Source organism: Chiloscyllium plagiosum, unplaced genomic scaffold, assembly GCF_037043375.1.
Source record: "Chiloscyllium plagiosum isolate Xiang-an unplaced genomic scaffold, Cpla_swu_hap1 HiC_scaffold_2, whole genome shotgun sequence".
In the NCBI taxonomy this organism is placed as follows: Eukaryota; Metazoa; Chordata; class Chondrichthyes; order Orectolobiformes; family Hemiscylliidae; genus Chiloscyllium; species Chiloscyllium plagiosum.
The window spans coordinates 86,159,228-86,180,582 of record NW_028270140.1 but is presented as its reverse complement, the minus strand read 5'-3'; the positions used below and the strand labels follow the sequence as shown (position 1 = coordinate 86,180,582).

The window sequence follows — 21,355 nt, the reverse complement described above, 5'->3', positions numbered from 1 at the left end:
TAATTTGCGTGACCAAGTGGATGATCTTGAAAACAGGGGCAGGAGAAAAAACATTCGGATCATCGGTCTGCCTGAGGGTAAGGAAGGTGAGCGGCCTGCGGAATTTGTTGAAGATTGGCTTCCGAAATTCCTTGACTTGGAGACTGGCGTGAGAAGATTGAAGATAGAGTGGGTTCACCGGGTCACAGCACGGAGGTCGGGTCTAGGTCAACGCCCTCGTCCTTTCCTGGTGCGGTTCCATCATTACCAGGATAAGGAGAGAGCCATGGAGGCTTCCAGACTCCAGGGGAAGGATCCAAAGGCCCTAATTTACAAGGGCTCTAAGATCATGTTTTTTCAGGACTTTTCAGCAGCAGTGATCCAGAAACGAAAATTGTATGATGGTGTCAAGAGAAGATTGAAGGAGCTTGGGGTTCAGTACTCCCTGAGATATCCGGCGGTGCTTTGGATCACCTTAGATGGATCCATGCATCTCTTTGACACATCGGAGAAGGCAAGAGACTTTGTGGACAAACTAACCTAATTTAAACAATTGTAGTATGTATAAATATTGTTGCTTGGGTATGCGTTTATCATTCTGTAAAAGAAATGGAGGAAATCTGGTTGCAGCTTTGTTTTTCCCCTTTTTTTTCCTCTATTGATAATAATTTGGTTCAAATTATGTCTGGCGGTGGTTAAGATGTACATTATAAATTTCTAAGTTAGGACATACCAAAGAATGGGTGGGTATTTATTCCCCTTTTTTTATATAAAATAATTTTTTTTATTCATATTGATATTCTATGGGGTGTTTATTCTTTTTAGCTTGTGCTTGTGATGCGGCTGTAGCTGGGAGAAGTGAAGGTGGTTGAGATAGTTAGATGCCTATTTATGGGCAGTTCGGGACGGGTAGTTGCCCCCTCCGGGCAGGGGGTGAGCTTCCCTACTCAGCACTATTGGCACTTTATATGTTGGTTTGTTTTCTGGTTTTTGTTGTTTTTTATTTTTAATAATTTTGTATGTTTGTTAAATGTAGTAGTTTTAGTTTATGTAGTTTTTATATTTGGTGGACCATGTGACACTAAGGCTCAGCAATTTGTGGTTCAGGTTCCTCCTTTCTGGAATTTAAATGTAATTGCAGAAGATTATGTCTAATGATTGGATTAAACGGTGTACCTGGAATATCAAGGGAAATCACTCACCAATTAAGAGGAAGAAGATACTCTTAAGTCTTAGAAAGGAGAAGGTGGATATTGCTTTGTTTCAGGAGACACATTTGGATGACAAGAAGCATCTGAAATTACAGCAGAATGGCTTTGACCGAGTTTATTTTTCATCATTTAATACCAGAAGTAGGGGAGTGGCTATATTGGTAAGGAAAAGTCTCTCATTTAAATTGTTGGAATGTGTTAAAGACACATACGGGAGGTTTGTAATTGTTAAAGCCTTGATAAATGGGAAAGAATATGGCATTTTAAATGTTTATTGTCCCCTAGCTCATCCTCTTAAATTCTTGGGTAGATGCTTTTTCTAAACTGATAAGTCTCGGCACATCATTATAGGGGGAGATTTTAACTGCCTCATGGACCCCACAGTAGACGGGTTGCCTAAAGGTCCCTCGATACCCTCTACACAAACTAAACAGTTATTGGGTTTGTGTGGGGAATTAGGATTCTGGAGGTGGACGTCTGGAGGTGTCTCCACCCTACAGGTAGGGATTTCACATTTTTCTCCAATCTGCACAGATGTCACACGAGGATTGATTTTTTTTCTGACCCCTGCGGTAACCCTGGATCTGGTGGCATCCTATACGATTGGTAATATTGCCATCTCTGATTATGCTCCAGTGTACCTCATGGTTAAAATTAGAACATAGGACAGTACAGCACAGAACACGCCCTTAAGCCCACGATGTTGTGCCGACCACTGATCCTCATGTATGCACTCTCTAATTTCTGTGACCATATGTATGTCCAGTAGTCTCTTAAATGTCCCCAATGACCTTGCTTCCACAACTGCTGCTGGCAACGCATTCCATGCTCTCTCAACTCTCTGTGTAAAGAACCCGCCTCTGACATCCCCTCTATACTTTCTTCCAACCAGTTTAAAACTATGATGCCTCGTGTTAGTCATTTTTGCCCTGGGAAATAGTCTCTGGCTATCGACTCTATCTATGCCTCTCATTTTCTTGTATACCTCAATTAGGTCCCCTCTCCTCCTCCTTTTCTCCAATGAAAAAAATCCGAGCTCAGTCAACCTCTCTTCATAAGATAAGCCCTCCAGTCCAGGCAGCATCCTGGTAAACCTCCTCTGAACCCTCACGAAAGCATCCACATCTTTCCTATACTAGGGCGACCAGAACTGGACGCAGTATTCCAAGTGCAGTCTAACCAAAGTTTTATAGAGCTGCAACAAGATCACACTACTCTTAATCTCAATCCCCTTGTTAATGAAAGCCAAAACACCATATGCTTTCTTAACAACCCTGTCCACATGGGTGGCCATTTTAAGGGATCTGTGTACCTGCACACCAAGATCCCTCTGTCCCTCCACACTGCCAAAAATCCTACCCTTAATCCTGTACTCAGCTTTCAAATTCGACCTTCCAAAATGCACCACTTCGCATTTATCCAGATTGAACTCCATCTGCCACCTCTCAGCCCATCTCTGCATCCTGTCAATGTCCCTCTGCAGCCTACAACAGCCCTCTATACTGTCAATGACACCGCCAACCTTTGTGTCGTCTGCAAACTTGCTGACCCATCCTTCAATCCCCGCATCCAAGTCATTAATAAAAATTACAAACAGTGGAGGCCCAAGGACAGAGCCCTGTGGAACACCACTCACCACAGACTTCCAGGCAGAATATTTTCCTTGTAAGGATGTTAATTAAGGATGTACAGTGGATTCAAAGTACTGGCGAATGGACCCCTTTATTCTCATGGACAGCACGTTTGTGGAGTATTTCTCTAGGGAATTTCGGGCATTCCTAGACATCAACATAGGCTCGGTTGATAGCTCATCTGTTCTCTGGGAAACTGCCAAAGCTTATGCCAGAGGGTTAGTTATTTCATATTCCACAAGCAGGAAGCGGCAGAAGGGTGAGCAGCAAGGTCTCCTTGAAGCACGGTTGAAGGCAGCTAAGAAGGCCTATTTTGACAGACCCTCGGTCAAACTACAGAGGATTATGGCACTGCGGTCTACACTAAATTCCGTGCTCATGCAGACTGCAAAGAAGGAGCTGGCTTTTGCAAAGCAAAAGTTATACGAGCATGGTGACAAGCCAGGCAAATACTTAGCACACCTTACCAGAAAGAGAAGTGCCCCACAAACCATTACAGCGATTAGGGAAGGGTCTGGGAACCTAAACATGTGATTCTAAAAAGATTAATGTGGCGTTCCAGAGATTCTACTCTAAGTTATATCAGTCTGAGAATTATGAGGAGGGGCAGGCCAAAATGGAATCCTTTTTTAGAGATCTGAAGCTCCCGGGTGTGACTCGCGAACAACAGTCCCTTCTCAATGCCCCATTATCAGAGCAAGAAGTGCAGGAAGCTGTGAGGCAGCTTCAGAGTGGAAAGGCACCCAGTCCTGATGGACTTCCCAGGGAATTCTATAAGGAATTTCTAAGTATACTGTCAGGCCCAATGCTGAGTATGTTTAATGATTCATACAGTCATCTTTGTCTCCCACCATCTCTGAGAGAGGCCAATATTTCACTTATCCTTAAAATAGGGAAGGATCCGGAAGACTGTGCTTCATTCAGGCCCATCTCGGTCTTAAATGTGGGCTTTAAGATCCTCTCTAAGGCTCTTGCGTTAAGGCTGGAGACTGTGTTACCCTCTATTATTAAAGAGGATCAGACAGGCTTCATAAAGGGTCGCAGATCCTCCAATAACGTTAGGAGGCTGCTTAACATAATTCAAGCATGCCAACAGCAGTCAATACAGGGATTGGTGATTTCTTTAGACGCAGAGAAGGCATTTGACCGAATTGAGTGGCTGTACCTTTTCTATATTCTAGACCGGTTTGGTCTGGGCAAAGTTTTCATAAGATGGGTAAAGGTTCTCTACAGTGTACCTCTCACTGTGGTCATTACCAACAAGTACGATCAAGCAATTTTAATATTTCTAGGGGCAGCCGGCAGGGCTGTCCCCTTTCACCATTACTTTTTATGTTGGTGATTGAACCGTTGGCAGAGGCCATTCGTGGGGATCTCAATATATCAGCTCCAGAAGTGGGGTCAAAATTACATAAGATCTCGCTGTATGCAGATGATGTTCTAATTTTCTTGACAAATCCAGCAGTCTCAGTGCCTTGCCTAATACAATGCATTCACGCATTTGGTGCTTTTTCAGGGCATAAGATTAATTTTGCTAAATCAGAGACTTTGCCTATGGGTGGTCTGACGAAAGAGTTGGCTCTTGAGAATGACTGTAGATTCCCATTTAAGTGGTCACAGGGGGGGTTTTGTGTATTTGGGCATATTCATTACTCCAGTTCTGGATTGGCTGTTCAAAGCCAATTTTACTCAATTATTTGAAAAAATTAAACAAGATCTCCAAAGATAGGAGGCACTTCCAGTCTCATGGTTGGGTCGGATAGCGCTTATTAAGATGAATATTCTCCCTCGTTTGCTATACCCTATACGGATGCTCCCCTTGATTTTCAATAAACAAACACTCAGGAGACTGAACAGTTGGTTCAGCTCCTTTATCTGGCACCGTAAATGACCCCTCATTAAATTAGCCAAACTGCAGTTGCCTCACAGATTGGGGGGAGTAGACCTTACGAACATTAAAAATGACCAATTAAGCTCGCCCTACGTAAGTGATTGGGTTTGTGGGGACCCTCTTTCAATATGGCTAGATGTCAAAGTCTCCCAGGCAAGGTGCCCCCTTACCAGTTTGCTGTAGTTGGACAAGGTGAGGACAGTTCGGGAATATTGCCATAACCCAATAGTCATCAATACTGTTAAAGCATGGAGGGCAATTCAGCAGGGGGAAGGTAATATTGGCAAAACATCTTTGTTTACACCTTTAATGGGTATGCCAGGTTTTCAACCAGGTATGATAGATTCAGGATTTAAACGTTGGGCAGCTAGGGGTATATCTTGCATGGGTGATTTATTTGAGGGAGATGTAATGATGTCCTTCAATCAGTTAGTATGGAAGTACGAGTTACCTAATAGAGACCTCTTTCGGTTTTTTTTCAAGTTAGGGATTTTATTCAAAAAAAGACCACACTTTTGACTGATCCCTACAAATCTGACATAGAGGGGTACTAAGGGCTAAGAGTACACTCTCTGTCAGTACTCTATATCACCAATTGGGGGATGCCACCTCAGATGAGTCTGATCGACTCTGCAAGATGTGGGAAAGAGAGCTGGGTGTTGAAATTTCTTCAGAGGCATGGGAGGATATTTGGGAGAATGCAAGGAAGATATCAATTTGCAATAGGACCCATGCTTGACAGTTGAAGATTCTCCACAGGGTCCACTTATGCCCAGACCTTTTGTCAAAATTTAAACCAGAAGTATCTTCAGCATGTCCCAAGTGCAAGGTCTGCACGGGCACTCTTACCCATTGTCTTGTGACAGGCTTCAAACATATTGGAGCGCTGTCGTGGGTGCAATGGAGAGGATTTTAGGTGTAAGGGTGGAGAAGGACCCTATTTCGCTCCTTTTGGGCCTACCCATTGTAGTCCTGCAGACTCGCATAAGGAAAAACTTTTCAATATTCTTACTTTCTGTGCAAGGAAGAATATCTTGCTAGGTTGGATATCAGAAAACACCCCAGGCCTGTCAGGTTGGCGGAAGATTGTTATGGAGCATATTCCCCTGGATTTTCTCACAAATATGGTACACCACAAAACTGAGAATTTTTACAAGACATGGCAGCCCTTTTTGAAATACTTGGACACAGATTTATCTGTCACATTAACAAGGGCTTTTATATAGCCGTAACGATTGTGTTTCATGAGTCCAATATCCAGGGAGGAGGAACTGTGAATGTATAAGTGTTTTGTTTGGCTGGACTGAGTTATTACTATTTACTTGTTTGTTGTTAGATTTTTTAAAAATTTTATACTTCTCTATATATGTTTATACATTCATATAGGAGGGTGGGTTGGGGAATTTTTATTATTATTTGAGTTTAGTTTTGTACTATTTTTGTACTGTTGTACTGTTTTGAATTGCATTGTTTTGTATTTGTTGTAATATTTAAAAATCTATTTTTTCTTAATAAAACTATATTATAAACAAAAACTTTCTGAACCAGTGTGTGACAGTGTGACAGAAAATTCTCAGGAAGATTTGCTGCTTCAAGTAGACATCCAATTCAAGTAGACATAGCATGCATGCATGTGTGGATGGTGGTTATTATGTAGCCTGCTTACACATCTGTAGGCCAAAGCATTCAGTCTGCGTTTACATATTAATCCAAGATTGTACATCTGGGATGAGAAGATACAGTAAAGAGGCGTGGATTTGTTGAATGACTGTTGGAAAAGCCAGCCTGGACACATTGCCTCATTAACATGCATTGTGAATATTTTTGAAATTTTGTTTTAGTTAAGTCACTGATCAAAGTCTGAGAACAGATTCTTAGATGTGGATAAGTTGCTGTATGCACTTTATTGTGAACCTCTGTAGTAAGGCCATAACCATAGTCCATCCAAGTACATGGGACATTTATGAGCATAAATTCAAGGGCCCTCTTGTGGTGCAGTGGTAGTGTCCCTACCCTTGAACTGGGAGGCCTTGGTTCAAGGCCCACCTATTTTCAGAGATGTGTAATAACATCTCTGAACAGATTGGTTAGAAAAGTAGGTTTTTAAAAAAAGTGATTGTGCAATGGAATAGTTTATGTCCTTGAAATGTCCCACGATACTGACAAGATTGGGAGTCATTGGTGTATGTGATTGCAAAAGTGTACTAATTAAGATTAGTGAGTTACAGATGCAAACTACCACATAGAATGATATTATTGGAGCTAAACTAGAGACCTGGTTCAAGGAAGGCAAAGACTAGGCGGTGAATATCTACTAACCCCTTGCGTTCCTCATGTCGCCTCCCTGAGTGCAGACCTGTATTGCAGGGCATACTGGCAACTGCCATTGAAAGGCTTCTGCAAGGACACTTTGAATGCAGGGACCGAACTCATGGATGAAACCAAGCAGCATCTGTTTGCTTGCTTTTTTCGTACTCACTTATCTAGTGTCCACCAGCCTGCACCCAGCATCCATGCCTGTTCGCAAGTTGGTGCTAAGGGCTCTCAGTACTGCCAAAAACTTTCCTCATTCCTGAAGAAGGGCTTATGCCCGAAACGTCGATTCTCCTGTTCCTTGGATGCTGCTTGACCTGCTGCGCTTTTCCAGCAACACATTTTCAGCTCTGATCTCCAGCATCTGCAGTCCTCACTTTCTCCTGCCAAAAACATTGTAAGGTTCAGATGAATGTCTGTGCTAGCTTTGTATAAGAGTGAAATATCTCATCCCACTCCCTCACATTTTCCCTGTAATCCTGCAATTTTTTTGTTTTGTTCTCTTACTTGAACACTTTTCTTTAGAAAATCCCGATTAACTCTGCTTCCATCACACTCTTAAGAACATTTGAAAGTATAAACACTTGCTTTGGCTCTGCTGGCTCTTTTGCTTATCACCTTAACTCTGTATCCTTTAATTCTCCATCCTTCTGGTAGGACCAGTTTCTCCTGATCTTACTGTTTGGTTTCCCTCGTGGTTTTGAACTCCCAAACCTTCTCGCAAGCCTCTCTAAAGAGAACAGCTGCAGCTTCACCAAACTCTGTCAACCTGAAGTCTCTGATCCTTGGGACTATTCTTGTAAATCTTCTCTGAACCTTATCAATACTTCCACATTCTTCCTAAAATATGCTGAATTAATCAAAATGCTCCAGGTATTGTGGTCGTATTTGTGGTCAAACTTGTGTTTTATGGAGGTTCAGGTTATTTGTTTTTGTGCTCTATGCCTGTAGTTTCTGAAGCCCAGGGTCCTGTATGCCTTATTAATCACTCGCTCAACATGCCCTTCCACCTTCAATGATTGGTGCATATATAACTGCAGGGTCCCCTGCTCCTGCACCTACTTTATCCTTTTACTTTATATTGCCTTTCCCTGTACTTCCAACTTGAATGGATCATTTCATACTTCATTGCATTAAATTTCATATGTTACACATTGGTCTGTTCCATGAGCCTGTGTCCTGTTGACGGCCACCACTGACCTCTTTGCTTTTTGCAATGCTTTCAAACTCCTGTCATCTGCAAAAATTGAAATTACTTAGAGGTCATTAAAACAGTTCAAGAGCAGTATTTGTCATTATACCAATCTCTGAGGAATCCCACTACATAAGTTCCTCCAGTGTGAAAAGTCAATCATTCGCCACCAGAGTCTCTTCTACCTATGTACTGAGCTGCTGCCATCCATTTTATTTTTGGATTTCAATTTGTCGGCAAAATTGTGGCATTTTGAGGAATGTGGATATATTGATGCTCTCCTCGGTGCCTCAAAAAGGATCATTTAGAAACTTTCATCTCTGGGCAATATGCTAATAGCTTTTCTGTAAAATGTATTTTTTCATGCATTTAAATATTCTTGATGTCTAAACTTAATTACATAATATTTAATAACTGGATCCTCCTGCACCCACTGTTGGATGTAAAAAGCGCCAACAACTCTTATTTTGATGGTGTTTTCTTTCACACCATTTTGGATGGGAAAATATTGAAGTGCCCTAGATATCAGTTAAAATGAGCACGAAGAAGGCTCTTGTGGTGCAGTGATAGTGCCTTTATCTTGGCCAGATGGTTCAAGTTCCACTTGCACCAGAGGTGTGTCACAAAATGGCTGAAGAGATTGCTTTGGATATTTTCTAATCAATCATTAAGTTTCCTGAATATGTTAACGAGGAGATTAACCCCTATTTCAGCATTCAGCCTGGGACAATTGGTCAGCTCCGAACAGACAACCTGCTGCGCTAGTTTAGTTAGTGCATTCTTACTTCAATTTTTTAAAAAAGAGTTTATTTGTAAATCACCTACATATGGGGTGAGCCTGAATGAAGAGGTATGTACCTGCCTGCTCCACAGCACTACAAAGCACAGTTGTCAGACAACCTTTAGATTCTTGTATTTGGGTTTTAAGTTCTGTGTGCTCTAGTGTACATGGTTCTCTCAGCTAATTTGTTGCTTTTGTAATAAGGTGAAGTCTGTGCTCCAGTGAGTGAATATTAACATGCTTTATTCAATCTAACTATTTCCAAGACATGATGAGAAAGGATTTCCTGCTGGAACCTTATAGATTCAGGAACCTAGACTGTGTGGTTGGCTGTAAATGTGATTTAGCTCCATTTGCACATGCTCCGTAGTTATTTCTAGAGTAAAGATGCAATTAATTTTTTACTTTATAGTATTATCTTGTCCCACTTATCACATGACTCAGATTGTTGGGGTCAATTATTTGAAGTTGCAGAAATTGATAAAATGAAGTCTTTCAAAACCCATCAAAGTAATTTGTGATTTAAGTGGAAATAAATCCTCACATTGATTCAATGTGAGGAATCTTGGGGTTATAAGATAGAATAGAATGTTAAAATGCTTGAAAGAAACAGTTGATTAATTGCACCATATTTCCAGAAAATAGTAGAAGTGGCTCAATAAATGATCCCTAATGAATAACAGTTCTGGATTAAAGGAATACTGCAGCTAGGAACGGGGAGCCTTGTTTTTGCCTGTTGAACCTTTCATACCTGCATTACAAAATCTCAGGCTCTAGCTACCACTAGGTGGGGACAAAAATATTTGTTGTTTCTAGTTAGGGCATCTAAAGCAACTTTTCAAAATTAATTGTGCATTAACTACATTCCAGTTTTAAAATGTTACAGCCATTCAATTCCATGAAAGTCTGATTGCAATCACGGTATGTTTGTTGCAAGAACCATATTTTCCAGTTTTATTTCACTTTGACTCTTCTTGGGTTTGCTCTCTTTGGACATTAAGTGTCAGCGGTTTATTCAGCCATAATGGCATCACAACTGCGATTGATTTTTATTTAAGTAGTGTGCAATATGTTTGGATAAAAATCCTGAATGGGAATCAAGGCTCTTTTTGTAAAATTCCTTTGTGTCCTGGCTTAGGTCTGTTATAGTTCTCCACATGTTTTTCTCGTTGAGGTCAGTTAGCTCAGAGCAGGGATTAAGGCTGGGAAATCGGAATATGCATTTTCGTCATGGGCTTCAGAAGCGCGCACTGTGAGAGAAACAGTCACACGTTGTAATTTCCCCTCACATGATGATTTAATGGCCAGAAGTCAGGCATCTGAGTGAATTAAGGATGTCATGAAAGACCCTGTAGCTGGGGGTACAGTCAGAGGTCTGTCACATTGGAAGATATTGAAGGCTGCAGTGGAAGGTAAATAAGACTGATGGTGTGTCAAAGTGAAGGTGTCTGCTCAACAATGTGTAAACTGTCAGCTGCTGAGTGGCTGTCTAGACCCTCTTTAAGGAGAATAAGTAGCTCTGCCTGGTGTGCTGGCCACCCATTCTGCTGTTGGGATATCAAGTTCATTCAAGCAGTTAAGCTGGTCTGCAATGCCAGTGGAGATTTGGAGTTTCCTGTTAACCTCCCTTAAGTGGACATTAATGTGGATAAATGCTGGAAAAGCACAGCTGGTCAGGCAGCATCCGAGGAGCAGGAGGGTTGATGTTTCAAACATAAGCTCTTCATCAGGAATGTCCGATGAAAGCTTATGCTCGAAACATCGATTCTCCTGCTCCTCAGATGCTGCCTGAACGCCTGTGCTTTTCCAGCACCAAACTTTTTGACTCTGATCTCCAGCATCTGCAGTCCTCATTTTCTCCCACATGTGGATAGATAGCTGTGCTACCAACCTATCCTGCCACTGCAAAATGATTTGACGTGGAGTTGAAGCTATTTCAACACTTGCCTACTTTCACTGCTGGCCCTGCAGCAACCTATAACTTATTGTGGTTCTGTTCGCCGAGCTGGGAATTTGTGTTGCAGACGTTCCGTCCCCTGTCTAGGTGACATCCTCAGTGCTTGGGAGCCTCCTGTGAAGCGCTTCTGTGATCTTTCCTCCGGCATTTGTAGTGGTTTGAATCTGCCATTTCTGGTTGTCAGTTCCAGCTGTCCGCTGCAGTGGTCGGTATATAAGGTCCAGGTCAATGTGCTTATTGATTGAATCTGTCGATGAGTGCCAAGCGTCTAGGAATTCCATGGCTGTTCTCTGTTTGGCTTGGCCTATAATACTAGTGTTGTCCCAGTCGAACTCCTGTTGCTTGTCCTCTGCGTGTGTGGATACTAAAGATAGCTGGTCGTGTCGTTTCATGGCTAGTTGGTGTTCATGGATGAGGATCGTTAGCTGTCTTCCTGTTTGTCCTATGTAGTGTTTTGTGCAGTCCTTGCATGGGATTTTGTACACTACATTGGTTTTGCTCATGCTGGGTATCGGGTCCTTTGTCCTGGTGAGTTGTTGTCTGAGTGTGGCTGTTGGTTTGTGTGCTGTTATGAGTCCTAGTGGTCACAGTAGTCTGGCTGTCAGTTCGGAAATGCTCTTGATGTATGGTAGTGTGGCTAGTCCTTTGGGTTGTGGCATGTCCTTGTTGCGTTGTCTTTCCCTTAGGCATCTGTTGATGAAATTGCGGGCTATCCATTTTTGACGAATACATTGTATAGGTGTCCTTCTCCCTCTTTTTGCAGTTCTGGTGTACTGCAGTATGTTGTGGCCCTTTTGAACAGTGTCTTGATGCAACTTCTTTTGTGTGTGTTGGGGCGGTTGCTTTCGTAGTTCAGGACTTGGTCTGTGTGTGTAGCTTTCCTGTATACCTTTATGGTGAATTCTCCATTAGGTGTTCTCATTACCATCACATCTAGGAATGGGAGTTGGTTGTCCTTTTCTTCCTCTCTAGTCAATCGGATTCCTGTGAGTGTAGCGTTGATGATCCGGTGTGTGTTCTCTATTTCTGTGTTCTTAATGATTACAAAGGTGTCATCCACATATCTGACCCAGAGTTTGGGTTGAATTTGCACCTTTGAACTCACAAACTTTGAAAACCTACGAGTGAGAGACCCTAAGACAAGCCAGTAAATGGGAATCCTGTGCCAACCGTCTAAGCGTCACATATGAACAACACCTAGACAGGGGACGAAATGTCTGCAACACAAGCTCGCCGAACAGAACCACAACAACGAGCACCCGAGCTACAAATCTTCTCACAAACTTTGAAAACCTATAACTTGAATACTGAAGGACCATATTTTCCTGTTCTGATGCAGGTCTGATCATGTTAGACAGGATTTAACCATGAGGTGGGGGAAAAGGCAACCCTTAATCCCGGCACAGATGGTTTTGATGGTAGTAGGATATGGGGACAAGTTGCAAGTCTGCACCTAGCTGACGCAACATTGCTAGCTCCATTGCTGAAGTGGGCATTTCAGACCCTAGCCAGTTGCACGCAGAGACTGGCCTTGAAAGGTAACATGATTCACACAAACTCTGAGAGGTTGTGAAGCTTAGGCAACCGTGCTTTAGCGTCAAACCTCATCTACTAGGATGAAGTTGCTGCTAACTTCACGTGTCATAATGAAATGTTGCTTGACAAATTACAGATGTTTTTAATTCAGGAAGTGATGGGGCTGTTGGTTTTGGAAAAGGTATGTCTATTAAGTTAAACAGCATTGCGAAATTGAAACAAATATTTATATGCAGTCAAATTCATTATCTACAAGATAAAGTGTTATCCTGCTTACACAAAAGTGAACTTCAGATTTGACGGTATCAGTTAGACTCCATACGTTCATATTTTCAAATCGCAGAATTCAGCCATTGTCGAGAGTGTGGTGCTGGAAAAGCACAGCCGGTCAGGCAGCATCCAAGGAGCAGGAGAATTGATGTTTCGGGCAAAAGCCCTTCATCAAGAATGAGGCTGGGACCCTTGGGGTTGGAGAGATAAATGGGAGGGGGTGGGGCTGGGGTAAGGTAGCTGAGAGTGCAATAGATGGATGGAGGTGGGGGTAAAGGTGATAGGTCAGAGAGGAGTGTGGAGCAGATAGTTGGGAAGGAAGATGGACAGGGGGTGCCAAGGTGGAAGGTTGGATCTGGGATAAAGTGGGGGGCGGGGAGAGAAATGAGGAAACTGGTGAAATCCACACTGATGCCATGGAGTTGGAGGGTCCCAAGGCAGAAGATGTGGCATTCTTTCTCCAGGCGTTATGTGGTTAAGGTGTGGTGATGGAGGAGGCCCAGGACCTGCATGTCCTCGGCAGAGTGGGAGGGAGAGTTGAAGTGTTCAGCCAGGGGGCGGTGGGGTTGGTTGGTGCAGGTGTTCCAGAGATGTTCTCTGAAGTGCTCTGCAAGGAGGCGTCCAGTCTCCCCAATGTAGAGGAGACCACATTGGGAGCAACAGATTTGGTAAATGACGTGTGGAAGTGGAGGTGAAACTTAAATGGATGAGGAACACTCCTTTGGGGTCTTGGACGGAGGTGAGGGGGGGAGATGTGGGCGCAGGTTTTGCAATTCCTGCAATGGCAGAGGAAGGTGCCAGGAGGGGATGGTGGGTTGGTGGAGGTAACGGTCTTTACGGAAAGCAGATGGGGTGGGGAGGGAAATATATCTCTGGTGGTGGGGTCCACTTGTAGCTGACAGAAATGGCGGAGGATAATACATTGTATAAGGTGATTGGTGGGGTGGAAGGTGAGGACCGGGGGTTTTTGTCCTTGGTGCGGTTGGAGGGGTGGAGTTCAAGGGCAAAGGTGCGGGAAGTGGAAGAGATGCGCTGGAGGGCATCATCAACCATGTGGGAGGGAAAATTGTGGTCTTTAAAGAAGGAGGTCATCTGGTGTGTTCTGTGGTGGAATTGATCCTCCTGGAAGCAGATGCGGTGGAGGCAGAGGAATTGGGAATAAGGGATAGCATTTTTACAGGAGGTGGGGTGGGAGGAGATGTAGTCTAGGTAGCTGTGGGAGTTGGTGAGTTTGTAGAAGATGTCAGTGTTGAGTTGGTCACCATTGATGGAGATGGAGAGGTCCAGGAAGAGGAGAGAGGTGTCAGAGATAGTCCAGGTGAATCTAAGTTTGGGGTGGAATGTGTTGGTAAAGTTGATGAACTGTTCAACTTCCTTGGGGGAGCACGAGGTGGCACCAATGCAGTCATCAATGTAGTGGAGTAAAAGGTGGGGAATGGTGCCAGTTTACGATGGACAGTACCACATAGCCGACAAAAAGACAGACAAGTGCCCATTGCTATCCCTTTCATCTGGAGGGAGTAGGAGGATTCAAAGGAGAAATTTATTGATGGTGAGGACCACTTCAGCCAAATAAATGAGAGTGTCAGTGGAAGGGTACTGGTAGGGATGTCATGGCAAATGAAGGTGTATAGGGACTGGATGTCCATGGTGAAGAAAGTCATTGGGGGCAAGGGAAACAAAAGTCTTGGAGGAGGTGGAGTATGTGTGGAGGTGGGATGGTGTCCCAAACGTATGTTCCTGGACCTGGGGGAATAGGATAGTATCAAGGTATGTGGAGATGAGTTCGGTGGGGCAGGAGCAGGCCGAGATGATGGGGTGGTATGGGGTTCCCGAACTGTGACGTTGGAAGCTGTGAGAGGAAATCCCCTGAGGTGATGAGGTTGCGTACGGTCTGGGAGATGATCAGTCTGCTTCAGTTTTATGTCATATTGTCAATCTCCTGTCTTTTTCTTCTTGTATCGCTGCACACATTCTGTCAAAATAATAATCCAGTGCCCTCTTGAATTATTCAATTTAACTTGCTACAGGATTCATTCTGCCTACTGACCAACTATGCTGTATCCTCTACCTGTCTTCATCTATCCCCACCTCTCCACCCTGCCCCTGCCACCCACTTTATCTGCAGCTCCCCTTACAATCCTGAAGAAGAGTTATACCCGAACCGTCAACTTCTCCACCTCCTGATGCTGCCTGGCTTGCTGCGTTTTTCCAGCCCTCCTGCTTGTCCATCGCTTTTCCAGGCAATCCATTCCACGCTCTAAATACTTGTCATGTGAAAAAGTTTCTTCTCCCACCATCCTTCCTTTGCAGATCACTTTAAATCTATATCCTCCCATTCTTTATCTTTTACGAGCAGAACAACTTCACCCAATCAACTTTATCCAACCGACTCATGGTTTTGAAAACCTCTATCAAATGCTGCCTCAGCTACCTCTCTCGGGAGAACAGTCCCAACTTTGTTCACTCTGTCATCATCATTGAAGTTTCTTATCCTTGGAACCATTCTTGTAAATCATTTATGCGCTCCTATAATGTGCCACCCAATACACAGTGCTCCACATAATACACCAGAAACAGTCATCTGACTAATTAATCTGTAAGTGCTTTATATTTGACATAAGTTAATGAAGTATTTATGATGGAAAAATAATTGCAATCTTACTGGGTATAAGAAAAAATGCCACTTGTTGGTTTGTCACACTTGAACTTGGTGTGTAGGTTTCAGGTTCAGTTCAAATATCAATTTGCCTTGTAACACAAAATGTTTTAAATAATATAACTGTAAAGTGCCAGATTTGCTCTGTTCTTTCTTACAAGATCGTACATCCCTCCAGAAAATGTCTAGTATCGTATCAAATATACTGAAATACTGGCTTAACTGATTTGGCTGCGAATATCGTACTCTGTGGGCACTTTCTGAGATGTTATGCTGAGTAAGATGAGGTAACTCCACAAGGCTGGCTGGATGGCTGGTCATGGATTCAATTCCCACACAGGCTGAGGTGACTATGAAGGATTTCCCCCTTCTCACCCTCTTCCCTCAACTGGTGACCCTCGGGTTAAACCAGCACTGGTTCTCTCACCCTCCCCGCCCCTCGTTTTGCCTGCCTCTCACTCTCCCGAATGAAAGAGCAGCCGTATGACCCTATAGGACAATGGTGACTTGACCTTTTTTGTCCTAATTGTAAAAACAATCTGCTTTATGAAAGCTCTGTATATTGTAGCAGGAGCTGTTCACTTAAAGATGTATTATTCTGCACTGATGGAATAATCCATATATTTTGAAAAGGAGCAGTTGTTTTTCAGGATAAGTCAAAAACCCACGGTTCAGGAATCCTGGTAGGATCATTTTCATTTTTGCTCATGGACAATGTTGAGTTGACAACCTATTTTATGCATTCCCTGCGTATTTTCTTTGTCAGTTAAAGTTGTGGCTGCACAAAATAGAGTCATAGAGTCACAGAGATTACAGCATGGAAATAGACCCTTGAGTCAAACTTGTCCATGTTGACCAGATATCCTAACCCAATCTAGTCCCATTTGCCAGCACCCAGCACATATCCATCCAAACCCTTATGATTCATCTACTCATCCAGAAGCCTTTTAAATGTTATAATTCTACTAGCCTTCACCACTTCCTCTGGCAGCTGATTCCATACACGCACTACTCTCTAAATGAAAAAGTTGCCCCATAGGTCTCTTGTATCTTTTCCCTCTCGCCCTAAACATGTGCCCTCTAGTTCTGGACTCCCCCATCCCAGGGAAACGACTTTGTCTATTTACCCTATCCATATATCTCATGATTTTATAAATCTCTATAAGGTCACCCCTCAGCCTCTGACACTCCAGGGAAAACAGCCCCAGCTTGTTCAACCTCTCCCTATAGCTCAAATCCACCAACCCTGGCAACATCCTTTTATATCTTTTCTGGACCCTTTCAATTTTCACAACATCCTCCCGATAAGGAGTCCAGAATTGCAAGCAATATTCCAGAAGTGGCCTAGCCAATGTCCTGTACAGACACAACATCACCTCCGAATTCCTGCACCCAGTACTCTTGACCAATAAAGGAAAACATACCAAACACCTTCACTATCCTATCTACCTGTGACTCTATTTTAAAGGAGCTATGAACCTACACTCTAAGGTCTCTTTGATCATCAACACTCCCTAGGACCTTATGTGTATAAGTCCTGTTAAGATTTGCTTTCCCAAAGTGCAGTACCTCGCATTTAACTAAATTAAACTCTGTCTGCCACTTCTCAGCCCATTGGCCCATCTGATCAAAATCCCGTTGTAACCTGAGGTAACCTTCTTCACTGTCCACCAACCTCCCATTTTAGTGTCATCTGCAAACTTACTAACTATACCTCTTACCCTCCCCTTTCGATGGGAGGCATAGTGGCCCAATGGATGGAAATGCAGCCTCACAGAGCAAGGGACCCAGGTTTGATTCCAGCCTCTCACAACTGTCTGTGTGGAGTTTGCACATTCTCCCTGTGTGTGCGTGGGTTTCCTCTGGGTACTCCGGTTTCCTCCCACAATCCAAAGATGTGCTGGTCAGGTGAATTGGCCATGTTAAATTTCTCATATTGTTCGGTATATTAGTCAGAGGGAAATGGGTCTGGATGGGTTACTATTCGGAGGTTTGATGTGGATTTGTTGGGCCAAGTGGCCTGTTTCCATGCTGTAGGGAATCTGATCTAATCAAATCATTTATGTAAATAATGGAACATTGAAAGGGTTCCTCTGGTCAGAAGGGGTTATGCCCAAAATGTCAGCTCTCCTGCTCCTCAGATGCTGCCTGGCCTGCTGTGCTTTTCCAGCAGCACACTCTTGACTCTGATCTCGAGCATCTGCAGTCCTCCCTTTCTCCTAGTTATTTATAACCTTACTGTGAAGCTTCTTCCAAGGATGCCTACCTTGAAGAAGTTCTCCTCCTCTCTCTACAAGTGTCTCAGTGAGTCTCTCTCTCTCTCACTGCAACCCCCAGGTCATCTTCACTGCCCTGAAGCTCTTCAGCCATGTCCTGAAACAGACTTGCTATCAACCGGCCACATCTCCTTCCTCAGTGCCAAAATTCCTGATGAAGGGCTTATGCCCGAAACATCGATTCTCCTGCTCCTCAAATGCTGCCTGACCTGCTGTGCTTTTCTAGCACCATACTCTCGCCTCTTATCTCTCCAATGCCATCGATCAAGTGGTGTGGTAAATCACATTCAATGGAAAAAAATGAGCCAGATTTCCGGTTGCATCCTCAGGTCTACCTTTTGTTTTGGTTTAGATTTTGCCTAATGTGGCAATCCCAGCTGAGATGTGAAAAAACACTGCAGAGTTTTAATATTCGCTTGGTTTAAAAGGATTCATTTATGGAAACAAAATATGGCAAGTTAGAGGAAAATGGAATAAAAGGAAACTGAAAAGAGAGAGTGAGAAGAATCTGACAGTTAATATAAAAGGCAATCAACAAGTCTTCTACAGTCATATAAGTAGTAAAAGTGATGAAAGGAGGAATGGGCTGATTGGATATTCCAGGGGTCTGGCTGAGATACTAAATAAATACTTCCTATTTGACTTTATCAGGGAAGAAGATACTGACAAAGACATTGTGGAAAAAACAGATCGTTGAGGCTTTAACTTGATGAAAAATTGATGAAAAGGTAAGGCTGAAAATTGCTGGAGAAGCTCAGCAGATCTGACTGCATCTGTGGAGAGAAAGCAGAATTGATGTTCCATGTCCAGCGAGTCTTCTTCAGAACAGAAGAAGGCTGGCGTAGTGTTGTTAAGATACTGGGGACGAGACCAATTGTAATTGAGGGAAGTACAAATGGGAATCTATGGAAACTGGCTATAATCATGGAATCCTCCTTAGATATGAGAGTGATGTCAATTGCTTGGAGAATTTCAGATGTTTCAATTTTCTAGGAGAAAATGTCGTTAAAGGTTAGATTAGTCCTTTTGACTTTGGTGGCGGGAAATCGTTAATAAACAATAACTGGGGTCGCAATATACACAGAAAATGTGGATTACTTAAAGAAAGCCAGGTTAGTTTTTTTTTAAAATGCCTAATTGTGTTCAAACTAACTTAACTGTATTTTGTAATGAGGCAATAAGAACAATTGATGAGAGAAATACAGAGTTTACATGGATTTCCAAAAGGCATTTGTCATAGTGATACATAACCCACAAGTCTGTTAAGTTAGCCTGTAGATTAAGAGGGATACTGGTATAACGGATGCAAAATGGGCAGAATGACAGGAAACAATGCATGAATTAATGGTTACTTTATGGAGTGAGATATATGGTTGGATTCTCCACAAGTCAATATTAAGGCTGCTGCATTTCCAGACCTGTTTAATGACCTAGATTGGGGGTAGTTTGAAGGGGAAAACAATGGAGGAGTGGGACCAGCTAAATGCAGAGAGGTAGTGTATGTGCAGTTGGCTGATTGCTTCCGTCCTGAGTTCATGCAATGATTCCATGATGTAATTTCTTTGTTCAGGTGGAAGTACCTTTTGGATTAGAGTGATGTTATGTTTTGTATTGTCATGTATTGTCAATTCGGACATTTTTATCGCCAGGTAGAGTTCAGATGCATCCCTCCAGGGATTCAAGCTATAAAAAATGAAGGTAAAGGGAATTATGTTTTTCATTCATAGGATAAGACCGTTGCTGGTTGAGCCAGCATTTATTGTCCAACCCTATTTGATCTTCAGAAAGTGGCAGTAAATTGCCATTTTAAACTATTGCAGACCATTTGCTGTAGTTAGACCAACAATGCCATTTGGAAGTGAACAGTTTTGAGCCCTGTATCTAAAGAAAGATGTACTGGCCTTGGAGGAGGTTGACAAGAATTGATCCGGAGATGAAGGGTGGTTAAGAATCTAGGTTGTAATAGATGGAGTTTAGAAAGATGAGGGGGGAGTCTGATTGAATCTTACAGAATACTACGAGGCCTGGAGAGAGTAATCATAGAGAAGATGTTTCCATAGTTGGAAAGACATAACCTCAGGGCAAAAGGATGACCCTTTAGAACTTTAGATGAGGAGAAATTTCTTCACACAGAGGGTGGTTAATCTGTGGACCTCACTACTACAGAGGGCTGTGGAGGCCAAGTCATTGAGTGTATTTAAGACAGAGTTACATGGATTCTTGATTGGTAAGGGGATCAAGGGCTGTGAGGGGTGGGGGGAGGGCAGGAGAATGGGGCTGAGAAACAATCTCAGGCACGGTCAAATGGTGAAGCTGACTTGATGGACCACCAACATCACTCAGCGGAACACCAGCGACAAACACGCAGTCATTGCTGAAGACATCGCAAACGTCACACGGAATGTCGCTTCAGCCCCCATGGATGCCACCAAATGCATCGCCTGCCCCGCCTGGCCCCCATGGTGTGTATTATTTCATTTTGGTAACGTCACCCATGCTGCCATAACCACACCCACTCCAGCGACTGTCTCCAGCCCTACACCAGGACCTCGGCCCCAACCCTGCCATGCCTTTACCATCCCCACAGACATCCCCCGCACTGAGGATGAACGATCAGTCCTCCTTAAAGGCGTCCTCTTCATCCCCCTATGCTCCCAGATCAACGAATTCAACACGCATTGCAACATTGAATTATTCTTCCACTACATTTGCCCTCCGGGCTTACTTTTTCCATCAGGATTCCCACCAGCCCTCCGAGAACCCTTTCTCCCATGTCCAGCGTACTCCATCCACTTGGACACCTGGTACTGGTCACCGACCCTCGATCTCTTCATCTCCAACTGCCACTGCAACATTGACTGCTTCAACCTGTCCATCTCTTCACCCATTCCAACCTCTCATCCTTGCAACGTGCAGTCCTCCAATCCCGCTGCTCCAACCCCAACCTCGCCATCAAGCTAGCAGACAAGAGGGGAGTGCACCAATCTCTACACCGCTGAAGCCAGGTGCCAACTCAAAGACATCTCCTCCTACTGCCCCCTTTATCACGACTTCACCTCCCATCACCAAACTATCATCTCCCAGACCATCCACAACCTCAGGTGATCTCCTATCCACAGCCTCCAACCTCATAGTCCGGGGAATCTGCACCGCCCGGTTCAAACTCCACAAACCTGACTGCCCCAGTTGACCCATCATCTCCGCCTGCTCCTGCCCCACCGAACTTATCTCCGCATAGCTTGACACCATCCTGTCCCCCTTGGAGCAACATCTCTCCATATACATTCGGGACACCACGCACACCCTCCACCTTCTCCATGACTTTCTGATCCCGGTCCCCAATGTCTCATCTTCACCATGGACATCCAGTTCCTGTACCCGTCCATCTGCCATGATGAAGGTCTCCAAGCTTTGTTTCTTCCTTTTCTATCGAACCAATCAACGCACTCGTTCGATTGGTCCTCACCCTTAACAATTTCTCCTTCAAATCCTCCCACTTCCTTCAGACCAAGGGGTAGCCCATGGGCACCCGCATGGCCTCTGCTATGCATGCATCTTTGTTAGGTGCGTGGAATAGTCCATCTTCCACAGTTACACCGCACCATTCTCAATCTTTTCCTCCACTACATTGATGGCTCTATCGACACCACATTGTGCTC

General features: G+C 43.6%; 1 protein-coding gene across 2 annotated transcripts in view; it reads left to right on the top strand.

The window, feature by feature from the left end:
* The window catches only part of LOC122560635 (tumor necrosis factor alpha-induced protein 8), a 147,157-nt gene that overhangs the window by 24,255 nt on the left and 101,547 nt on the right, over window positions 1-21,355 (top strand). The window contains exon 2 of one of the 2 annotated variants that reach the window (XM_087998336.1): window positions 18,348-18,424. The exons of the other annotated variant lie outside the window; for it this stretch is intronic. The gene's annotated coding sequence lies outside the window, so the exon portion shown is untranslated. The remainder of the gene's footprint in view (window positions 1-18,347; window positions 18,425-21,355) is intronic. 2 annotated transcript variants of the gene reach the window in all.